Source organism: Sorex araneus, chromosome 2 (assembly GCF_027595985.1).
Source record: "Sorex araneus isolate mSorAra2 chromosome 2, mSorAra2.pri, whole genome shotgun sequence".
Lineage (NCBI taxonomy): Eukaryota > Metazoa > Chordata > Mammalia > Eulipotyphla > Soricidae > Sorex > Sorex araneus.
The window spans coordinates 291,783,552-291,801,054 of record NC_073303.1 but is presented as its reverse complement, the minus strand read 5'-3'; positions in this window follow the sequence as shown (position 1 = coordinate 291,801,054).

Here is a 17,503-nt window from a genome sequence, read left to right as displayed (position 1 = left end):
TTCAGTGATTTCTTAGCATATAGTTGAGTCATGGCTGTACTCAGTACATATTGATTTGTTGCCAAAGGGTAGTGGGTAAATTGAATTTTTGTCTTTTTTTGTGGGTTGAAATCACCTTTAAAAGAAAAATGTTCTGGGTAGCTCAAGAGCAATGGGACTTCTCGCATGAATCCCACAGAGAAAGCTTAGGAGCAAATCCCTTGGGAGCACTGGACCCAGGATCACCATGCTGTTCCTGAGAAAGGACTTATTTCTGGAGCTCTATCTTTCCTCTTAGTGTCTTCCCTGAATCTCCCAGTCTTACTGTTCTTCCCCCAAGGTTATACTGTTGGTCTTCCTGTCATCATCGTCTCCTTCCTGGGCCATGGAAAGGCTGCCTACCCTGAACCCTAATAATTCTGAACCCCTGAACCCTAATAATTCTGAACCCCTTCCTCTAGCCAAACCGCTGTGTGGGTTCTCTTGGTGTGGACTCCACTTGGCGTCCCTCCTGTGCTTTGTGAGTGGCATTGTGAGTGGAACTATTGTTTTCTTCTAAATACACATCTCCCCAGCTGTTTCTCATCTCAGTCCGTGTTGCTGCTTCCTTCCTGGTTAGAGCCCCGAGCCCAGACACCATCCTTGATTCCTCTTCTTCTGGTATCTGCCTCATCTAATTTTAAGTAATCAGCTTGGGTCTAATTCAATACTCCTTCAGCCTGTGGCCATGTCTGGGAGACTGCAGCTCTGCTTGTGGGCTGCCATCCTCTCTTCCTGGACCATCTCCATAGCGTCCTCCCCATGTCCCTTATCCTACTGTTGTCTGCCATGTTCATTCTCCATTTTCACATTCTCAGAAAGTACCAATCAGGTCCTATGGCTCCACAGCTTAAAACCCCACACTTAAGCTCCCCGGCACCAAAGAACAACCAACCAGAAGCCAGCTAGGCCTCTTCTAGGCCTGCAAGTGTCTAATCACATCAATGAACTATTGCCCTTGGGCTAATGAGCCCCTGCTGTCTGTCCATTTCGGGTTAAAAGAATTCTGCTGCAACTCATACCATTCAGTCAATGCACAAACTGTCTGCTTTGTCATTCCAAGGGCAGAGCCAAGGAGCTGTGAGGGAGATTGCATGCCCCCAGAAGCTGAAAACATGTGGGGTGTGTATGACTCTGTATGAAAAACATAGGTCTTCCCCTGCACCAAATGACCTGGCTCTGACCCGCTCTTCCCAGCGGATCTGCCTTTATCTTAACCTTCCTCACAATGTTCTGGTCATACCGGCCCTGTTTCTCTCCTTGCCCCTTCCAGTGCCTCTCTGCTCTAGTAGTTCTAGTTTGATCTGTCCTTGTTCCAGATCTTTCATATGGCTGCTTCCTCTTCATTCCAGGCTCTGCTCAAATGTCTTTTCTGCAGAAGCTCCTATTTGGTTATAATCTCCCCATGCCAGTTCTCTGCTATTGGATTCTCCTGTTTTTATCTCCATTGTAGGTGGAAGTTATCCAAGTGTACACTTAACGTCCACATCTATATCTCTGTCTCACACTCTAAGTGTGATGGTATTAGTTAAATCATCTGCGGTCCATCAAAATGTAAGGCTTTTGAGGGCAAACACTGATTTATTTATTCTGTCGGCAAGACCTAATGCCATGACTGGCACATGAGATGCCAATAAATGTGTAGTGATCAACTGAATATTTGCAAAGTAAATTATTTTTTTATCATATTGACTACATATTTTATTTAAAAAATCTTGATGTTCACATATAAAGACTTCTTCTGTTCATTTTTGTGTGTGTGCGTGTCATATGTGTGGGTCATACCTGGCAATGCTCAGGAGTTACTCCTGGCTCTGCACTCTCCTGGCAGTGCTTGGGAGACCATATAGGATGCTGGGGATCGAACCAGTGTCAGCTCCCTATCCACTGTACTATCACTCTGACCCAGACTTTCTGTGTTCTTAGAGAATATTTTTTGTCCAAGTAACAAGTCTGTTGTTGCATGAGGCATCCTGTACACATAACCTCAAGCTCATCATTTGAATCCCTCTCTCTCTTTCCCTATACAATTGACCCCTTTTCACCAATTTACCCACCGCCCTTTTCCTTTTATCCTTTTGTGAACCACTAATTTAGTCCTATTGTTTAATGGTTTGTTTACTTATTTACATTTAATTCACTTAGGTGGCTTATTTTTCTATGTACCACACATGTGTGAAATTTTTTATTTTCTCCTTTGGATTTCACTAAACAGAATCTCCTCTAACTTCATTCCTGTTCTGGCAAGTGGCAAGACTTCATCTTTTCTGTTATGGTTGAATAGTGTCTTCTTCTTATTTTTTTCCCTCTATAATTCACTGCCAGCTAAAGTCCCTTTGGAAAAAATGATGTTATTATTTATGCTATTTATCATTACTATCCATCTTTGAGTATTCTGCAGTCAGTACATGTGTAATCCCATTTTGACTCTTATAACAATCATGAGAGGAAGGTGAGTTGTGACTCTCCCCAGTGATGTGCCCTGGGCCACAGAAACACACAGATCTAGAGTGGCGGGCCTGGCTGTGTGCTTCCTGTCCTGCTGTGGCTGCTACCCAGGCTGTGATGGAGTCCCTCCCCATAGCATTTCCTCCGCAATCACCAAATGACATCCCCCTTTTTTACACGTTTATTATCTGGGAGGGCCTCCCAAGGGGTGTTTAGGAGGTCCAGGATCCCACTAACAACCCATGCCCAGTTGGGGCAGGAGGTTCAGTGCAAAGGTCCCAGGACACTGTGCTGGGGATACCCGGGTCACTGGTGCTGAGGGGCTTGAGGGTGGGGCCTGGTAGTGAGCAGAGGATCATGCGGTGGCAGGAATAGAAACTGGGTCTGTTGTGCACTAAGCCTGTCCCCTAACCACACTAATATCTCGTGGATTCTGTTAAAAATTTTTTTCTTTAAATGAAGTCCTCCCCATTGATGCTCAGAGAGCCCATAGGCCACTCTGGGCATTGCTTGACCTAGTGTCTTAAGTCGGAGTTTCTAAGCTCAGACACAATGATATTGTAGTGCTGCTTGAATCTGGCAGTGGGAAGAGACTGGGTAGCACTGGGCCTCCAACAGGACCTCACACATGCAAAGTGTGGCTCCCTTTTTGGGGTATCTCCCCAGCCCATCATCAGCACGTCTCTTTTTAAGTCTTTTTTTAATTTTAATTTTTTTATTAATGAATCACCGTTGGGGTACAGATATAGGTTTACATATTCTCGTGCTTGTGTTTCAGTCATATACAGCTTGAGTATCTATCCCTCCACCAGTGCCTGTTCTCCACTGATGACCCCATCATCCCTCCTATCCCCTCCCATCCCCTTCCCCTCCCCACCCCACCTCTTTGGCAGAGCATTCCCCTCTGTTTCCTCTCTCCCTTTGGGCGTTGTGGTTAGTAATGGAGGTCTTGGGTGGCCAATGTGTTCGGTCTATAGTCTGCTCCGTGCACGCCTCTCCCTTCCCACACGGGCCCTCCCACCACATTTTTGCTTGGTATTCCCTTCTCTATCTGAGTTGCCCTTTCCCCCAGCATGTGAGGCTGGTCTCCAAGCCATGGAGCAAATCTGGTACTTATTTCTGTTATTCTTGGGTGTTAGGCCTCCATTCTGTTGTTTTATATTCCGCAGATGAGTGCAATCATCATCATCAGCAAGTCTTAACACACCACTGTATTGGCTTATAGTGTCCTGTGGGATTCAAGAAGAGACACAGGTCATGTACCTCGCCGAAGGCCCAAGGGGTCCACATATCCTTCAGCGTCCTCCCCAACTAGAGAGTTGACAGAGTGCACAGTTTTCAGGACCCCCACACAAATTCCTGTTCAGCTGTTCTGGCAGTAGGAATAGATTTGGGGTGTCTGGAGATGATTCTGCAGAATCAGATGCAAAACATTTCAGAGTTTCTGGTAAAAAGACCAAAGTCCAGGGCTGACAGTTGTTCGCAGGTGGGTGCCTGCTGAGAAAAACTTGTGAAGTCTTGAAGGCAACTGGCACCCAGGTGGTCTGTTCTCATCCAGGAGAAATATTGATTTGTGTGTTGTTGTTTTAGCGCTCAGGTTTGCAATACTAAACACATTTTGGGAGAACACCCTTACACCTCAGTAGAGGTAAGTTGCCACACTCATCAGCAAAATCCTGGAGACAAAATCGGTCTTCTGTCTCCATACTTCTCCCATTCTCTTCCCTTTTGGTAACTATCATATATATTTTTTCTCAATCAGAGAGTTATTGTGGTTGTGTTGTGTTCGTTTATTCACTTTGTTTATATTAGGTGAAATCTAGAGTGACGAAGAAGGACAGTCTTCCTAGGATTAGGTAAAAAGCAGTTTATGTCCTGGTCTTTGGGACTGGTGCATTCTCCACATACAATGAGGAAAATAGTAAGATACCACAGGTATTAACGAAGCACCTGAGTGGTAGAGTTTTGAATGATTTTTCTACTAAGTTATGCTTTCTCATATTTTCCAGTAAGCATGTACGATACAAACAATATAGGTAACTTCTAATGCTCTGTCCTGGAAAGGAAAGTTCTCCCAGCAACCCCCTCCCTCCTTCCTTAGGCCCCCACTGTAGAAACTGTTTAGCTGGACAGTGGGAGTTCTGCAAAGCAACCACTTCCTCAAAGCTGTGTGTCCAGACCGTCCTGTGCTCAGGCGCTCAAGGAGAGCATAGCTCAAATGGAGCATCTGCCCCTGGGACTGTAGGACCTTAGTTCTGCTTCAGGACAGTCCCTCTCCAGGCTTCAGCAGAGAGGGGGCAGGAATGCCAGGAAGAAGTTGTGTGGTATTGGGTTGTTGCCATAGTCCCTGTCCAATAGCTTGATGGATTTTCAGTTGGGACAAAAGTAGGTCTGAGGACCAAGGGAGCCTCAAGGCGCAGGCTTTCTTGCTGAGTATCTGTTTTCTGAAGATCTCCTGTTGACTGTTGACCCAGGGCTCGAGAGGTGAGTTATGGGTCACCATAGAACAGCGTGCTCAGCCCACTTAATGAAGGGAGGTTTTTCAGAAAGTTCCTGAATGCCAGGAAGGCTTTGAGCTCCTGGGCTCCTGCAAGGAGCAAAACAGAACTAGAAAGGTAATTTAAAGAGCTAGAGCACATGGAAAGCTGTGGGGACTTGGGCTCAATCTCAGTACCACGTGGTTTGCTTCTAAACACTTAGGTAATGTGGAAATACTGGGTATTGCCCTAAGTTGCCAGAATCCCCCGCCCCCCCTGCCACAAAAGCAGAGCAAACCATTGGTGGTGAAAGTAAGTGAGAGGCTGCAAAGAGTTTTCTCTTCCATGACCACACACACAAGCAAGCTTCTGGGAATCAGTGCCTGGAAACTGTTTCAGTGGCACGTTTTTCTTGCATTAGCCTCGAGAACTTTCACTGACAGAAGACAGAATTCTCAGTGTACGGCTGCTGATCAAATCAGGCTGCAGCAGGAAATAGGAATTTCTGGCTCTGGGTTCATTTCAGTGGGTGCAGACCAGGACGAACTCGGGTAATGAAATATCATTACGTGGAAAAAAGCTGGTTTAGAGTTCAAGTTTGTAAAAGGATTTTCAAAAGAATTAATTTTCTCTGCATTGAAAAAGAGTGGAACTTGGGGCAACAAATATTTGAAATGGTGCTGTTTACTCATTTCTAGAAGTGTGTGCCCATGGGCTCTTTAGTATCCTTGAATATTTTCTATGACCAATATAAATTATTTTTGGAAACCAATTAAAAACTCCTTTAGGAATGGAAAACAAAATCAGGATTTGGGTGAGCTTTTAGCAATTCAATATGTGGCTCTTCTTTGATGGATGTTTAGAGTGAATTTTAAGAAGCTACTTCGACACAAATATTAGCAATTTATTTTTAAAATATTAAAAAATTACTTATATGATTTTTCATACCACCTATATTACCATGAATTCATACTGCATCAGAAATCCTATTAGACAAATATGGGATATCTATATCTTTGCTATGATTTTTGTTTACAGCTATATAAGAGAGCAGCTTTAACTGTTCTATCTTTGTAAGCTAAAAATGATGTGTGGGTTGAATTATTTTAGGGTCCTAAGCCTCCATCAAATATTTATTTTTTAAAGATATATTCCTGATCTTGGGCCTTTCAAACCATAAAGGTTTCTGGATATTAACTATTTAACAGATATTGAAATGACCATGGGGCTGGACTACACACTGATGTTTTGACAAATCTGAGGATACACAATAAGTTGAGGTGTGAAGGGACATTTTTCCAGTTCTTGCATTTCTAGTTTAATTACACCCAAAGGAGTTTCTCAAAAACTGAGAAACCTGGGGGCTGGAGCGATAGCACATCGGGTAGGGCATTTGCCTTGCACGCAGCTGACCCGGGTTCGATTCCCAGCATCCCACATGGTCCCCCCAGCACTGCCAGGAGTTATTTCTCAGTGCAAAGCCAGGAGTTAACCCTTGTGCATTTCTGGGTGTGACCCAAAAAACCAAAAAAAAACCCCAAAAAAACCAAAACTGAAAAACCTGAAAGCAAGAAAAGAAAAAATAGAAATACTATTTTTAAAGTCAAATTTATTGAAGTGCATTTTATATGCAGTAAAACTCACCTTTTCAGGGACAGATTTGTGAATTTTAACCTAGTACTACCTTCACAATCTAGATATTGAACATTTTTATTGCTCCAAGATACCTATGTGTCTCTCCGTGACTGATCTTCCCTTTAATCCTAGCCCTTGCCTAACATAACTAGATTAGATTAGGATTCTTTCTTTCTTTCTTTCTTTCTTTCTTTCTTTCTTTCTTTCTTTCTTTCTTTCTTTCTTTCTTTCTTTCTTTCTTTCTTTCTTTCTTTCTTTCTTTCTTTCTTTCTTTCTTTCTTTCTTTCTTTCTTTCTTTCTTTCTTTCTTTCTTTCTTTCTTTCTTTCTTTCTTTCTTTCTTTCTTTCTTTCTTTCTTTCTTTCTTTCTTTCTTTCTTTCTTTCTTTCTTTCTTTCTTTCTTTCTTTCTTTCTTTCTTTCTTTCTTTCTTTCTTTCTTTCTTTCTTTCTTTCTTTCTTTCTTTCTTTGTCACACCCAGCGATGCTCAGGGGTTACTCCTGGCTTTGCACTCAGGAATTGCTCCTGGCAGTGCTTGGGGGACCATATGGGATGCCGGGGATCAAACCCAGGTGGGCCGCGTGCAAGGCAAACGCCCTACCCGCTGTGCTATCGCTCCGGCCCCCGATTTGTTTTTTCTTTTTCTTTATTTTTTTGCTTTTGCTTTTTGAGTCACACCCAGCGATGCACAGGGGTTACTCCTGGCTCTACACTCAGGAATTACTCCTGGCGGTGCTGGGGTGGGATGGGATGCTGGGAATCGAACCCGGGTCGACCGAGTGCAAGGCAAACGCCCTACCCACTGTGCTATCACTCCAGTCCCAGGATTTGTTTTTTCTTTATGTTATATGTCATTTACAAAACAACCCTTGGAGTTTGGATGCGTTTACTCACCAAAATGTAGAGATTCTTCCACGTTGGTGCATGTGTTAGTAATCTTTGTGTTGTTGCATTGCATGAATAATTTATCCACTTGCTGGTTAAAGAATATTTGAGAAATGTTTCCATTATTTGGCAATTATGAATAAATCTACTAGAAATATGTTAGTACAGGTTATCTTGTGAGTATGTTGGGGTGTGGGGCTTGAACTCAGGAATAGGATTGCTAGATCTTGTTTATGTTTAAGTTTATAAAATAAAAAAATCACTTTATGACTTAAATGCAAACACGAAGTTCATAAGTTTGTAACTGCACCTCACAGTGATTCACTAATAAAAAAAATTTTAAAACTATCCAATACTTTTCTAAAGTGACTGGTATCATTTTGCACTCCCACTAAAAATATATAACATGTATATTGGCTGAACATCTTTGCCAGCATTTTTTATTTTTTTGCTTTTTGGGTCATACCTGGTGGTGCTCAGGGGTTACTCCTGGCTCTGCACTCAGGAATTACTCTTGGCAGTGTTTGGGGGACCATATAGGATACTGGAGATCGAACCTGGGTTGGCCTCATGCGAGGCAAATGCCCTACCCACTGTAGTTCCAGCCCCCTTAGCAGGCATTTTGCTGTTTTTATTTTAGACAGCTAAATAGACTAGACTTAGGGCTACTCAAATGCATTTAATTTACATTTCTTTGTAGTTAATAATGTTGAGCTTATCTTATGTACTTACTATCTGCATATCTCCCTCACTTGAGTCTCTACAATAATTTGCAAGTTATTAAAATTATTTCTCTTACAACTATTTGGAAAGTTCTAATACAAATCAAGAACTTTATCAGCAAGTACTGTGCAAATATTTTCTCCCATATATTGTTTGTCCTTTTGTTTTCTTAATAGTAACTTTTGAAGAGCAAATATTTTAATTTTGATAAGGTTCAATTTAGTCATTGTTTTCCTTTAGAAAGTATACTTTTGGTGTTATATCTAAGATATTTTCCTCTAAAACCTAAGACAATAAAGGGTTTTATCTTGTTCTTTCTTTAAAAGTTGTACACTATTTCGGTTTTTATTTAGGTCAATGATGCATCTTAAGGTGATTTTTTAAAAATGTCTGTTTCAGGAATGGAATAGTCTCTCTTTTTCATATTTGATTGTTTGCCAAAACCACTTTTGAGTTGCCTGTAACTTAGTCTTGCAGGACAGTGTGTAGTGAACCAAGTATGTGTTTGGCACATTATTCAGTTATTTGACATTTCTCAAGTACCTCCTATGACCATAACCGGTCATTTTTCTTAAGGTGTTTATCACCTACTGTAGCAGATGCATATGCTGATAGTAGCAATGACATGATGCAGAGAGAATAAAACTATAGACCAACAACCCACACAAGCATAAATTCTGAATCATTTTATCTTTCACATTGGGAGCATTCCAGTGTATCAGGATTAAGCTACATGACAGGCTGAGAATAAAAACGACCAAGTAACTGACCCGTATCTTTAAAGAACAAGCCCAGGAGGGAACTAGCAGAAATGCCAAGTCAGAATGTTTGAATGTTTTCTTTTAAATAGCAGGTGCCTGAACATGGAAAATTGAAATGCTGGAGAACCTTGAGCTTGGAAACCACATTTTGCAGCTTTCATCCAGTCAATTAATCAATTTAGGCCTCAGTTTCAACACCTATCAAATGAAAGACTTGGATCAGATGTTCTATGTATTTGTTTCAGTAAAGAAAGAATTGTTTTGGGGCTGGAGCAATAGCACAGTGGGTAGGGCGTTTGCCTTGCACGTGGCCAACCTGGGTTCGATTCCCAGCATCCCATATGGTCCCCTGAGCACCACCAGGAGTAATTCCTGAGTGCAGAGCCAGGAGTAACTCCTGAGCACTGTTGGGTGTGACCCAAAAAGCAAAAGCAAAAAAAAAAAAAAGAAAGAAAGAAAGAATTGTTTTTAATTTTAAAAAGAAAACAGTACAAGTTTAGTGCTGAAACAGTAAAACTTTAAGGGCTGACATTGCATCAGGTGAGTTGTTAGAAGCTACACTAAAAGATATAATTATTGAACCTCTAAGCAAACATAACAAATGGGGTAGCAAAAAAATAAAAGTATACTTTGCATAGTGAAATTAGGACAGACTTATACACCATATTAGTTTGAATAATAATGCACATTTATGAGAAAAATGTACTTGTGGACATTGTTGGTAATTTCAAAACTGTAACAAGATTTTGTGTGAAGTTTATGACTATCCCTTATGTCCAGAATAACTCACTTTCCATCCATTAAGTCCAGCAACATCCTTAAAGATTGATATGGGAAAGGTATGGGAAGAAAAGGACAACATTCAAGGGTGATAAACGAAAAAAAAATAAAGATTGACTTTAGTTAGCATTTTATGTGTCATGTGGAACTTGCTTTTAAGTCTCTGGATGTTGGCCATTGATGGGATTCCACGGTGCCGGGGGGGCAGTCCTTGGGTGTGACCGCCTAGCTACCGGAAAATGGGAAATCTGGGTGGAAGAGGCCCAGTCCCCATCGAGCAGGCTTGGAAGTCTCAGTCCCGGGTCCCACACATCTGGGTTCCTCTGCTGGTACCTTCATGTGTGAGGCTCATCTGAACATGTGCAGAGGGGCCTTGAGCATGGCTGTGGCTAGGCTCTGGAGGTCTTTGGCCGCTGGGAGTTCTGCTCGGGGTGGGGAGGGAAGCTGGAGCCCATCCCCTCTGAGGGGCCCCAGGGAAGACAGCCAGGTGTGCGGGCAAGAGACTCTCTGTGTCACTCTCTTCCAGGAGCTTGCTTTTAAGTTGCTGGATGTTGACTATCTTTATAACCTACTTCTTCATCTGGGAGAACCTGGCAAGCTACCTAGAGTTTCCTGCCCACATGGAGAGCCTCACAAACTCCCCATGGTGTATTCATATGCCAAAACCAGTAACAAGCTGGGTCTCATTCCCCTGACCCTGAAAGAGCCTCCAATGCGTCATCATTGGGAAGGATGAGTAGAGAGAGGCTTCTAAAATCTCAGGGCTAGGATGAATGGAGACACTACTGAGACGGCTCAAGAAAATCAATGATCAACGGGATGATGATGATGATGATAATGATGATGATGTGGAAAATAATTAAAGTGTTATTAAGCCATGCTGAGTGTGAATTTAGTGGAGGAACCTCTTAAAAATCTTATAAATCTAGATGTTTCAGGTAAACTTATACAAAAATGAAATAATGAGCAGTTCACAAGCCAATTGACATCAAGGACAATGAAAGTCCAAGGAGATAGTAGTGTATAGATTCTAAAAGCCTCCATGGCTAACAGAAATAAAACACACTGGGTAGCATCACTTACCCCAAATGACATCTAACTCCAAATGTAATATGGATCCGAAACTTATCTCCCACCACAAAAGTTGTGGGAGCCTTCAGATGAGCAAGCAGTGAACCACATCCTGGTTGCTGAATATTAAAGAAGACACAGCTGAGTTGAAAGATTAATGTAGAGGATGCGATATGAGGCCAAATTAAAAAATAGAGTGAGAGACTCAATCTAAAGATTGTAAAAAAGCTTGGCATGGAATATGACGGGTTCTGAAAGTATTAGCATTCTGAGTAGAGTACACTGATGTTTGCACAGTGCCAGGATGGAGCAGAAGAGCCAGTGAAGCTTAAAAGTGCATACACAATAGCTCCGAAAGCCATGAATCTCATTACCCCAGAAGAGATCAAGGAGGATAATTTTACAAATTTTTATGTAAATATTAGCTGCAAAGCACTTGGGCTCAATCACCCATTGATTTAAAGGAATCAGATGCTTTCAGGTTGACATCATGAAAGGACTCATTGCCATCTAGAAGTCAAGAGCCAAATAATTTGTTTTTTCACATTATTATAAGTTATAAAAAGTAGTGGCTTTTATGCTGAATTAAGAGGAATTTGATGCAGCTGCAGTGTGTCAAGTCTAAAATTTACATTTGGAAGAAATGACTTAGCAGATTTTTCTCCTTCCTTCCTTCCTTCCTTCCTTCCTTCCTTCCTTCCTTCCTTCCTTCCTTCCTTCCTTCCTTCCTTCCTTCCTTCCTTCTTTCCTTCCTTCCTTCCTTCCTTCCTTCCTTCCTTCCTTCCTTCCTTCCTTCCTTCCTTCCTTCCTTCCCGTCTTTATTTGGGGCTACACCCAGTAGTGCTCAGGACTTACTCTTGGCTCTGTGCTCAAAGATCATTCCTATGGTGCTCAGTGCTTAGAGAATCATATGGCAAGCACCTTATCTCCTGAACTCTCTGTCTGTCTATCTGTCTGTCTGTCTGTCTCTCTCTCTCTCTCTTTCTTGTCCAGCAAATTAGTTTTCTTAAATACCCTGTTAACTAGCTAAATGTTCTTGGACTAATTACTCTGAAAATAGTGAAAATAAGCATTGAAGTGAAATATCACAGAGACTTTTAGAATCTAAAATATTACCACACAACCATCTATAAATGCATAATTTGAATTTTGACTTTTTAAAACTGGCTGCGGGGTGGGAGCAGAGAGATAGTACTGCAAGCAGGGCACTTGCCTTGCATGTAACTGACTCCCGTTTGAACCCTGACACCTTATGTTGTCCCTCAAGCTCTGTCAGAAGTGATCTCTGAATGAAGAGCCAGATGTAAGCCCTGAGCACTGCCAGATATGGTCCAAAACCCAAAAAGATAAAGAATAAAATTTGTTAGGGAGTGGTGAGATTCTGAACAGAAGACGCTTGTTTTGAACAGTTTGGTGATATTATCTCTTGAAACTTAGAACTAAGATAACCCAATATGTAATTAGAATGTTGTGGGATCATTGTGGTTAGTGCAATTGCATTGACTAAATGGTCTGAAAATAAGTGTTCAAAATCATTCCTTTTTGTAACCCTTCTCAGACAGCCCTGATATTTCCAGAGGGGCTTTGGGAGTGGGGGATGGGCAGCAGTAGAAATAGTTGCTGAGAAGGCAGCAGACCTCAGGCATTATGGGTCCCAGGCTCAGATAAGCTGCTTTTTTCTGTAGGATGAAAGCGGAACACAAAGCTGTCCTGAGAGCTGTCTTTATATAATTTATTTTTCCAAAAAGAAATGATCTGGAAGCATCCTAGAGCAGCACCAGTACATGGTCTGCTCTTTTCAGCTTCTTATAAATCTAATCCTCCTGTGAAGCTGGCTACTCATGCTCCCTCCAAATGGAAAGAAATGACCAGGGGAGGGGGAATGACATATACAACTTGAGCTTAGCTCAGAGACACATGGTGTGTTGACATAACTTTTTCAGCTGACTACAGAAAGACAGAGTGACTACTGTGATCTTGTTTGGAGAGGGAAATTCTGTAAGGTTCCTTTTCTTTTTCTTTTTCTTTTTTTTCTTTTTGGCGATGTACAGGGGTTACTCCTGGCTCCGCACTCAGAAATTACTCCTGGCGGTGCTCAGGGGACCATATGGGATGCTGGGGATTGAACCTGGGTTGGCCGCATGCAAGGCAAACACCCTACCTGCTGTGCTATCGCTCCAGCCCCTGTCAGGTTCCTTTTCATTTGTTCACATCTACAGAAACCCAGCAAACCAATAGAGTAAATTTTCTTTTTTCTCACTTGAGGGTCAGAGATAATAATTCCAAATTTTCTTCTGTATCAGGGCTGATTCTAAGCCAACAGAGGTAAAGCTGCCCTAGTTATTTAAATAGTTTGGGGGTTAAAATGCTTGCCCTGGATGCATCTGACACTGGTTTTATTTCTTGGCATTGCAATGAACCCCTAAGTATCTATCACTGGTGAGCTCTACCAGTATCCCAACTTTTTTTTTTTTATAATTTATTTATTTTTAATTAGAGAATCACCGTGAGGGTACAGTTACAGATTTATACACTTTTGTGCTTATACTTCCCTCATACAAAGTTCGGGAACCCATCCCTTCACCAGTGCCCTTTCTCCACCACCCGTAAACCCAGCGTCCCTCCCACCCTCCCCACTCCCATCTCCCCCCCACCCCACCCTGCCACTGTGGCAGGGCATTCCCTTCTGTTCTCTCTCTCTAATTAGCTGTTGTGGTTTGCAATAAAGGTGTTGAGTGGCCGCTGTGTTCAGTCTCTAGCCCTCATTCAGCCCGCAACTCCTTTCCCCCACATGGCCTTCAACTACAATGTAGTTGGTGATCGCTTCTCTGAGTTGCCCTTTCCCCGGAACGTGAGGCCAGCCTCGAAGCCATGGGGTCAACCTCCTGGTACTTATTTCTACGGTTCTTGGGTATTAGTCTCCCACTCTGATATTCTATATACCATAGATGAGTGCAGTCTTTCTATGTCTGTCTCTCTCTTTCTGACTCATTTCACTCAGCATGAAACTTTTCATGCCCATCCACTTAACTACAAAATTCTTGACTTCCTTTTTTCTAACAGCTGCATAGTATTCCATTGTATAGATGTACCAAAGTTTCCTCAACCAGTCATCCGTTTTGGGGCATTCGGGTTTTTTCCAGATTCTGGCTATTGTAAACAGTGCTGCGATGAACATACATGTGCAGATGTTGTTTCGATTGTACTTTTTTGCCTCTCTGGGATATATTCCCAGCAGTGGTATTGCTGAGTATCCCAACTTTTTGACTTCTACCAGTGATCTTTGCCCACTCCAATTACTCTAGATTGAACACTTGGCTCTTTCCAGTCTCCCTTCAGCACTACTGTGCCCACACTCTACCAGTGGTTAAATCTTGCAATTGTCCCGTCTAAGACAATGATTATAAATGACACTGGTTCCAACTAAGAGCTAAGAAGTTAAGACGAGTGAGATGGATAGAGACAGAACCCTTAGGAATGCCTGAGTGTGGGCATGAAGGGTCTCTTCTGGGGGTGTTAGGAATCTCTTTATTCCTGGTCCACTCTCCTTTCAGATTTGCCGAGAAGAACAGATCACAGCAGAGAAACAATCGGAACCCCAGAGGAGGAAAGTCCTACATAAATATGCAAAAGGATTAAAAATAGCTAAAGAAAATTAATCCAAGCCACAAGTATATTTTGAGACTGCCAAGGTCCTGAACTCCTCTTTCTTACGCACCTCGATGTGAATGGTGTTCTTACCAAAGTAAGAGAGAATTTAGCTCAACGAAGGGACATATAAGGGCTGGTAAGGGAACAGTTCCAGAGGTGGTAGGCTAAATATGCAGAAAGAGCATATAATTCCTTTAAAGAGTAAATCCTCCTGCCCAAAGCCTCAATCCAGCACATGCACTTGTGCTCTCAGATCTCACTGTACTCGTAAAATGTCCCTTAGAAGAACGGGCTGAAATTTGGCTGCATGATGAGCTTTTATTCGTGTAATATATGCTTATTGTCTTTAGAAATCCAGATTGAGTTATAACAGAAAAATGAAGTGGTGGACCTTGTATAAAACATTCAAGTGAATTATTTAATTGCTGAGATTACCCCTTCCATCCCCGTGGCTTTCACTTTTTACTCTCCTATGAACAAACAAAGCCCTTCTAAACGATGGTGCTTTTGGCTTTCATGGTAATTCTTTCTCAGAGGAATTATGAAGTGTGCATCCCATTCGGGACTTAGAGGTGAATCTCTACCAGAAGTCTACCTTCATCCCATCAGAGGGCTTTTGGGTGCTTGGCACAGTGTCATTCATTTTTTTCCAGGATGCGTCCCTCACCTCCAAACACTTACTTCAGGGGATTGAGTGGGTATAGTGTGTTTCTTTATGCAACCAGAAGGTCTGTTTTCAGAGCCAAGCACCAGGATGAGGGATTTCTGTCAAGCATCTCTGGGTGCCCTAATGAAACACCAGGGACAGGAGTTTAAATGGAGGGCATTTGTTTCCACGCAGATGTGGAAGCTAGAAGTGCAAAATCAAGAGAGTTGCATGATTTTGCACTATTCTTACTGAGCAATGTCAAGTACAGAAAGTGCCTTCTCACTGTGCCTTCAGCCATGGATTGATCAAACACTGTGGCCTCTTATCAGGGCATTAATTCTGTCAGGAGGGTTGCACTCTCCTAAATTTAGCAAATCCAACAACCTCCCAAGGCCCCACCTCTACAATCAATTACACTGAGGAACTGGCCTTCAGCACACCAAGGTCACAGAAGGCACAAACATCAACCTATAGCAAGACCGGTAGGGTTTCATCTGAGAAAAGTCTTGGTTTTACAGATGTTGGTACTAGAACTGGAAATGAACCATCTCATTAACAAAGAGGGTAGGATGCACAAGCTGATGGGGTGCAAGCAAAGGGGTGAGTCAAAGGTGAGAATATTTACCATCCTTAAGAATATTTACCATCCATTCTGGCCCATGACGCTAGCTGAAAGCATTTGACATTGCAGTGGTCTTTCTCATGAACATCTATTCTCTATGAATATCTCTCTCTCTTACTCTCTCTACCTCCCTTCCTCTCATCTCTTTCTTTCTTTCTTTCTTTCTTTCTTTCTTTCTTTCTTTCTTTCTTTCTTTCTTTCTTTCTTTCTTTCTTTCTTTCTTTCTTTCTTTCTTTCTTTCTTTCTTTCTTTCTTTCTTTCTCTCTCTCTCTCTTTCTTTCTCTCTTTCTTTCTTTCTTTCTCTTTCTTTCTTTCTTTCTTTCTTTCTTTCTTTCTTTCTTTCTTTCTTTCTTTCTTTCTTTCTTTCTTTCTTTCTTTCTTTCTTTCTTTCCTCCTTTCCTTAAAGGCAAAAACGTGTTTGGGCCAAACTTAAGTGCTCAGGAATTACTCCTGACTCTGTGCTCAGGGTTCATTCCTAGTGGTGCTCAGGGCACCATGTATGGCACCTGGGATCAAACCAAACCAGGGTTGATTACATTCAAAATACCTTACCCACTGCACTATCTCTCTGCACTAACTCATACCTTACCCACTGCACTATCTTTCTGCAGTAACTGCAGATTTTCTTTACTGCATGAAGTCTGGAACTGAGCATCACCACCTCCTCCTCTGCTCACCCTGCCATCTCCCAACGCCCTGGCTGCTCTAGGTCAAGTTTCTGAACACCTCTCAACAGCTGTTCTGAAAACCAAAGTCTGGGAACTTTTCTCCAAACAAACTGAGGACAGCAGAGTTGAGAACAAAGGCAGAGGACAGAGGAAGGGCAGAGATCTCTGGTCAAGGACATCACTTCTGCAGGAGGGACAGCAACATGTTTGCATGAACTCTGGGTTCGCTCTCCTTGGGAAAGACTGCAGCTTTACAGGAGGCCTAGCCTGTGTCCTTCGGTTGCCAGGGTGATTTAAAAATAGCTCCTGCAGCCAGGGAAAGGGGCAGAGAAAGAATGAAGATCAATGGCCCGTTTCAGGAAAAACCACCCGTTAGTCTCCTGGCAGGCTTCACCTAGACTGGAAGGGTACCGTGCTCACTGCTTCGGGAACGCTCTGAAAGGACTTTGCTGCCTCTGGAGAGGGCCAACCTGTTCAGCCCTGAGTCCAGTCGCCAGAGAGCACGGTTAGTCTCTTCAGAGGCAGGGGAGCTCTGTATTCTCAGCTGGTACCCTGCAATGCACACCAGGCATGAGGACGCAGTCAATGGGTCACAGAAGGTGGGGGGGAAAAGGGTTCAGCTGGGCTCAGGCCAATGACCTTCTCATCAACTTTCGGAAGTCGGAATTCCCATCATTGGTATCAACATAAAAGCACCCAGTGACATGTATGGAGTAGTACTAGCCAGATGCTGAGTTCCAAGCATTCAGATTTTAGGACCTTTTCTCCATTCTGTGCGGGGGTTTGAGGCCAGGTATTTCATAAACTGGCCATCCTACTGGGGCACTACTTGGTGGTGGTGCCAGGAAACTGCTCTGTTGAAAGCGTTACATCGCTCCGCTTTTCAGCTAAGCACGCTCTCCACCTCACTTTCCCAGGTTGGAGGGGGTGGGGGATTACAATCAGTTCCTTTCTCGGGAAAAGATTCAAGACCTCTGCATGAAAGAGTTTTTATGTGGAAAAACTTACTAGCTAGGCAGTTTTGGCGTCCTTTGAGAAACAAGCAGGATGAATGACAGCACTTCATTTCACAAAATGTTGTAAAGCCACCGATCAGAGAAGGTTAAAAACATGCAATAA